This window comes from Sceloporus occidentalis, unplaced genomic scaffold, assembly GCF_023333645.1.
Source record: "Sceloporus occidentalis isolate IW3139 unplaced genomic scaffold, rSceOcc1.0.p SCAF_3, whole genome shotgun sequence".
Classification (NCBI taxonomy): domain Eukaryota; kingdom Metazoa; phylum Chordata; class Lepidosauria; order Squamata; family Phrynosomatidae; genus Sceloporus; species Sceloporus occidentalis.
In genome coordinates this window covers 128,192,164-128,198,574 of record NW_028316983.1, presented here as the reverse complement: position 1 = coordinate 128,198,574, position 6,411 = coordinate 128,192,164, and positions in this window count along the sequence as shown.

Sequence of the window (6,411 nt, the reverse complement as noted above, 5' to 3'; positions counted from 1 at the left end):
ATGGAAGGACAGGTATTGTTCTCTGAATGCAAGGCAGGATGGAAATGTAACTACTAACAATTACTCATTTATGTCTTACCTAATTTTACAGGATGTGCTCTTGACAATTTTGCACTGGGGAACTTCAAGGGCTATGCTACTAAAATTCTGGCTGTGTTAGTCAATTGCAATAAAAGAAACAAAATAATATATGGGCATCTTAAAGTCTAACAGGTTTTATTTGGCACAAGCCCTTATGGACTAGAACCCACTTTATCAGGTTCACCTTGAGCTCCAAGTGCATGTCAGATAAATATTTGTCAGGAACTTCTGCTCAAGTGTTAGTGAAATGAATGAGATCTGTACATGAGTATAGTAGAGTCTGATTTGTTTATCTTTTATTTCATTTTGCCTTTAATGAAACTCCAGATCTGCTTTCTAAGACCAATCAACTTTATCTGATCGTATGGCTGCTACTGATCCACACTTCTGACAAAGTAGAAAAATCCAGAAAACGGAACCCTTTACAATAAAGAAAATCACTCAGATGCCGACTTCAAGAAAATGTATTTTTGGAAATAACCCATGTTCATATCCTATGTATTTTCTCTTCCCACCACCCTCTTTTGTCTCCTTCCTTCCTTCCTTCCTTCTTGTAATCCATTTTTTAAAAAAATCACCATGCTCTGCTGGCGCTTCTCCTCTTCATTACAACAGCATATGGGCAACATGTAATTTTCTGAAGTAATTTATTACTTCTATCACAACATTAGCAGATCCTTTAATTAAGATGAAGGAAAGAAAATAACAATGAGACAACAATATTTCCCGGAGACAAAAAGGTCCAGTGATAACTTGCAAAATAGCAAAATTTTGCATAAGGAATTAGCTTAAAGTTTGAACATATGCCAAGTATGTGGTTCCCAGGTTCAGTCTGTAGCATATTCAGTTAGAATGCTCTCATGTACAAAGGAGGGGAAAAATTTGGAAAATAACAGTCAGTTATCAATAGTATGGTCTACATGGACCAATGGTTTGATTCTTTGAAGCCTTGTGACAGGTACCTGGTCAATTCATTGCTGACGAATGAAGGGAGGCATGCTGGAAAATGTTTAGTTTTAACTCTGGAACATCACAATTTACTATAATTTAGACCAGAAGACTTGTAGAATCTACTTTCTTTTTTGTTTTAACTAGAACCCTGAAAAAGATGTCACATATAGAATTAAAAGATAGTATTGAAGAATGTTGAGTCCAGGAGTTTGTTCTCAGTGAGTAGAGGTCATAGTCGTATCCAAATTTACTAGGCATGGAAAAAGTATTTGAAGCTTCAAAAAGGTTTCAGGAAGTCCTGGTGAGAATTCTACATAGGAGATAACCATCACAGTTCAGGACTTATTCTGCTGGAAAATGTGCATGGTATTTTCAAATAGAAAATGGCATTTTCTGCACAGAAAGCAATGCAGAAAACAGCAGTTTCTGTATAGAAAATATCAGTGTTCTTTTTGCAACAAAAATCCTCAGTTCTTTTTCACAGAGTAGGTACTGAACTGCAAATATTTTTCAAAAACTGTACAGTTTCTAATGTCCTTTTTTGCAATGAGGAAAAAATGATAAAATTAGTCATTCCTCTGTGCAAGAAAATTATTCACTCTTCTATGCAAGAATGGCATGTACAGACATTTATACCCTAAGGATTTTCAAAACAAATACTGTTTTATGTCATTTCTGATACTATTTAGTGGAGAGTTCCCAGAAAGAGGTCTCTTCTTAGCTAGCCATTAGCCTATGCACAAGAGGGGTGGGGATATTCTTATAAGGTTGGTTGAAATTAACAGTTATTGAGCTGATAGTCCTAACTAAAACAGTCACATTGAATCAATTGTTGAATGGTAAGCCAACACATACATAAGTCCAACTGATTCAGTGACTTTACTATAGTCAGGACTAACAACAGACTTAGATCCTAGCGTGCCACTTCAGGAGAGAGGGGGGAGAAATGGCCATGCTTGATCATAGGCTTGGGGGCTCTTAATGTTACTTTCCACATAATCAGCAGCCATGTTTCACATCAGCCAATATAGAGAATATTTCGGTTGAATATTCGTCTCACAGTTGCACTTTTGAAGGGGGGGGGGGTGCCTTTGTAGGTTAAGCGAACAAGTCTATTGTTTTTGGTAGATCTGGCTTTTTGGGTACCAGGTTTACCAAGATAGGTAGACTCCATTTTGGAGAATAGAGTGGTACTATTACTTCCCTCAGTCTAGACACTATGCTCCTAGGGGCCGAACAGACAGCCCTGGGGTTGTGCCAGGACTGCTTAAGATGGCCCTTTACCAGCCCAAAAGGAAGTGGAACTTTTCCTCTCCTATTTGAGCCAGTAGCAGGATGGATTGGCACCATGCATGTCTGTTTGCCGTGGCTCCAGGTCGAGCAGCTCCATGGTGGCTCCAATCCACCCTTATTGGGTGGCCTGTTTTGCCTCTAAGATATCTAGATCCTTTTTGCATGTACTGTTGTCAAGCCAAGTATCACCTCTCTTATATCTGTGCATTTCATTTTTATTGCCCAAGGGTAGTATCCTACATTTTTCCCTTTTGAGATTAATTTTTATAGTTTTCTAATCTGTTATGATTTCTAATCTGTTAAAATAATTTTGATCCTGTCCTCTGAGGTATTAGCAACCTCTTAATTTAATGCTTCTGCAAATTTGATAAGAATGGCCTCTATTCCATCTCCAAATCATTGATAAAGAAGTTAAGTAGCAATGAGCCCACGACAGAACTTTGTGGCACCCTGCTAGTCAATTCTCTCCAGGATGAGGAGGAACCATTGTTGTTTGGTCAGCCAACCAATTACAGATCCACTTAACAGTCACATTGTGTAGCTTTTTGCAAGGATATCATGGGGGACCTTGCCAAAGGCTTTATTGAAATCAAGATATGGTACATCTGCAGTATTTCCTTCATTTACCAAGCTTGTAACTCTATATAAAAAAGGAGAGAAGATTAATATGGCATGACTTGTTTTTGAGAAACCCATGTAGACTTTTACTGATCACAGAATTCCTTGATTAAAAAAATCTACAGACTGTCTGTTTAATTATCCGCTATAGAATCTTTCCTGGTATTGATGTCAGACAGACTGGGTGGTAATTATTTGGGTCTTCCTTTTTTCCTTCCTCGAAGATGGGAGAAACATTTGCCCTCCTCCAGTCTGCTAGGGCTTCTTCTGTTCCCCAGGAATGCTAAAAGATAATTGATAGTGCTTCTGAGGGCTCATTGCCACTAGAGTATGAATTGATTTTCTGATCGATTTATACGTGTATCATTAACATTGGGAATGGGAACCATTTCAGACACGACTACATTCAGTTGGATTCACGTTAAAGAGCGACAAATTCAAACCCACCCACCCCACTTTTTTCAGACACTATTTTTGGCAGTTCTTTTGTAAAAAAAATTGATTCAGGGAAGTGTTCTAACAGTGGGAAGGAGGAATCTGATGCGAATCTTACCTGAAGTTGAGGGTAGTGAGCTGGGCTCCCTTGGCCTTGCAAGCCCTCATTTTGCAGAGCAGGGTCCTGCTTTTAGGGACTGCTGTGATCATGGAGGACAGTGGCTTGGAGGGAGAGAGCTGGGTGTGGGACCTCTCTAGCCCTGAAGAATCAGAGCCACTCAGCTGGCTCAGCCTCACCCGCTCCTCCGGGGGTCTCTCTGGGTGGGCATTCTCTTCCTGTTTCCTCTCCTCTCTTTCACCATCTCCATCGCCTTAATCCCCCTCCTCTTCCTTTCTCGATGTGATCTCTGGGGCCGAATTGGGACCAGGGCAAGGAGGCCCCAAGCCAGCTTGCGAGAGAGCCAGCAGGAGAGGGAGACGGAGCACTGTCACTGCTGCCACCACTGCCATTGATGGAGAGGGTCCCCCAGAGGGTTTTGGTGAGCAGTGGCAAGGCAGGGGGTGCACCGGAGGGCACCCCATCTGTAGGAGCAGAGGATGTGCTGTCGGAGCCCAAGCCTTAATAAATAATAATAAATCATTTATTTGTAGCCCGCTTTTCCTGGGTAGATCAAAGCGGGTAGAGCCTTCCTGCCATGCCACCACTCCTCTGTTGTTGTTGTTGTTGTTGTTGTTGTTGTTGTTGTTGTTGTTGTGTGCCTTCAAGTCTGTCGTGCGGTTTTCTTGGTAAGGTTTGTGAAGGAGTTTGCCCTTTCTTTCCTCCTCCTCCTTTTCCTCTCCCCATGGCAGCCATTCTTGCTCTCCCCCCTCACATGTGAATGACAAAGGGGAGTAAAAGAGGAGTAAAAGACCCAGGAGAGATTCGATCACAAAATAACCCAGTTTCCACACCGGATTATTTTGTAGTGGGAATGAGCCCTGAGACTACTTCTGCCAGTTTTTTTTTAATACCCTTGGATATAGTTCACATGGCCCTGGAAACCTGAATTCATTTAGAGTACTCAGGCATTTCTAAACTAACTCCTTATCAGTTCTGTGCTGCATTTCTCCTACTGCATCATCAGCTCCATTTTCCCCAGGTTGACCACTATTCTCTTTTTCAGAGAAGACTGAGGCAAAGAAGGTGTTGAGTAGTTCTGCTTTTTCTCAGTTTCCTATTATCATTTCACCATCTTCTCCATGCAGCAGCCCCCTTTTCACTTGTTTTTCCTTTTGCTATGGACATAACCAAAGAAGCCCTGTTTATTGTTTTTAACCTCTCTAGCAAGCCTGAACACTTTAGGCATTTCTTACCTACTATGTGAGCTGGCCGTTAGTTTGAATTGTTCTTTGGTGATTTCTCCACTTTTCCATTTCTTGTACAGTGGACCTTCCCTTTACATGGGGATCTGTTCGGGATCCTTCCGTGTAAGGGGAAAACAGCGTATGCTGGAGCCCCATTGGCACTAATGGGGTCATGCCTGCAGCGCGGAGTGGCACACCTCATTAGTTCTTCTGGGGCATGCAAGGGGCTCTTCCGGTGCAGCTTTCAGTGTATGCTGAAAGCCGCGTATGGCGCATCCACATAAAACACAAGTGCACTGTACATGTCCCTTTCTAGCCTTAGCTCAGCTGAAATTTCTTAAGACATCCATTCTGGTTTCTTTAGACACCACCCATTTTTCCTCCTCAGTGGAACTGTTCGAAATTATGCCTTCAATATTTCACTTTTAAGAAACTCCCAACCCTATGAAACCCCTTTTCCATTAGTATTCCTGACCATGAGATTGCCACCAGTATTTCCCAAAGTTTACTGAAATCACCTTTCATAAATCTAGAATGCATGTCTGACTATGGTTAGCTTCCTCTTTCTTCTGTATAACAAACTCCAGGATAACATGGAGCCTGTACAGATGGGTGCTTTGCACTGGCCTGGGCCTGAACTAGGGTTGTGTGGGGGCTCAGTGTATACATGCTAAGCAATCCTACCACACATCCTGGTTGCCATCATGGTGTGTGTCTGTCCATACGGGGCACACCATGATGATGTCTCTGTGGCACAATGCCCAAACAGTGTTGCACCATGTGGATGTCATCATAGCACATGAGCACGCCAATGGCACCTGTGTGCAGCCTAAAAAGAATGTGCCGGGGAGGGGGTTCTTTTGGATTGCCACTGTCTCCATCCGGGGCAGAAAGGCGCAGCATTTGCCAATCTTTCTAGCCCCATGGTCACTCCCAGCTAAGGATCCTTCTACTTCCACTTTATTAACCAGATCATCACTGCTGGTTAGTCTCAGATCTAAAATAGCTGATCTCCCAGTTGCCTCTTCTACCTTCTGGGCAATGAAATTATCTGCAAGGTAAGTGATGAAGTTGTTGGACCTTAAATTTCTGGCAGGCTTTCAACAAATATCAAGATAGCTGAAGTCCCCCACTTCTACTGCATCTCTCCTTTCTTAATGTGTTGTAATCTGTTCCAGGAAGGCATAATCCAAGTCATCAGTTTGGCTTAGAGGTCTGTAGTAGGCCCCCAGGGCCCCAACACCACACCCTTGTTATTTCTCTCCCCCTTAGATGCTCTCAACTTGGTTTCCAAGATTTAAGTCATGGATTTGTCCACAGGTGTATACATCCATAATGTACAATGCTACTCCACCTCCCCTCCTGTTTGGCTTATTTATTTGAAATAGGGTATAACCCTCTATTACTACACTCCAGTCATGAGACTCATCCCACCAGGTTTCAGTGACGTCTGTTATATCATATTTGATTTGCTGTGCTAAGACTTCAAGTTCATTCTTTTTATTTCCCAAGCTCTATGCATTAGTATAGAGACATCTAAGACCACTGGCCATTCCCCTCTGTTGCTTTTAAAGGAACTTTTCCTTCCAATATTGGGTTTTTGTGCTATTTGCCTTGTTGGCTATATAATGTTTGGGCAATTATCTCCAGCACTTGATGAACTCCTGTCCTCAAGAATACTGTCTCCCT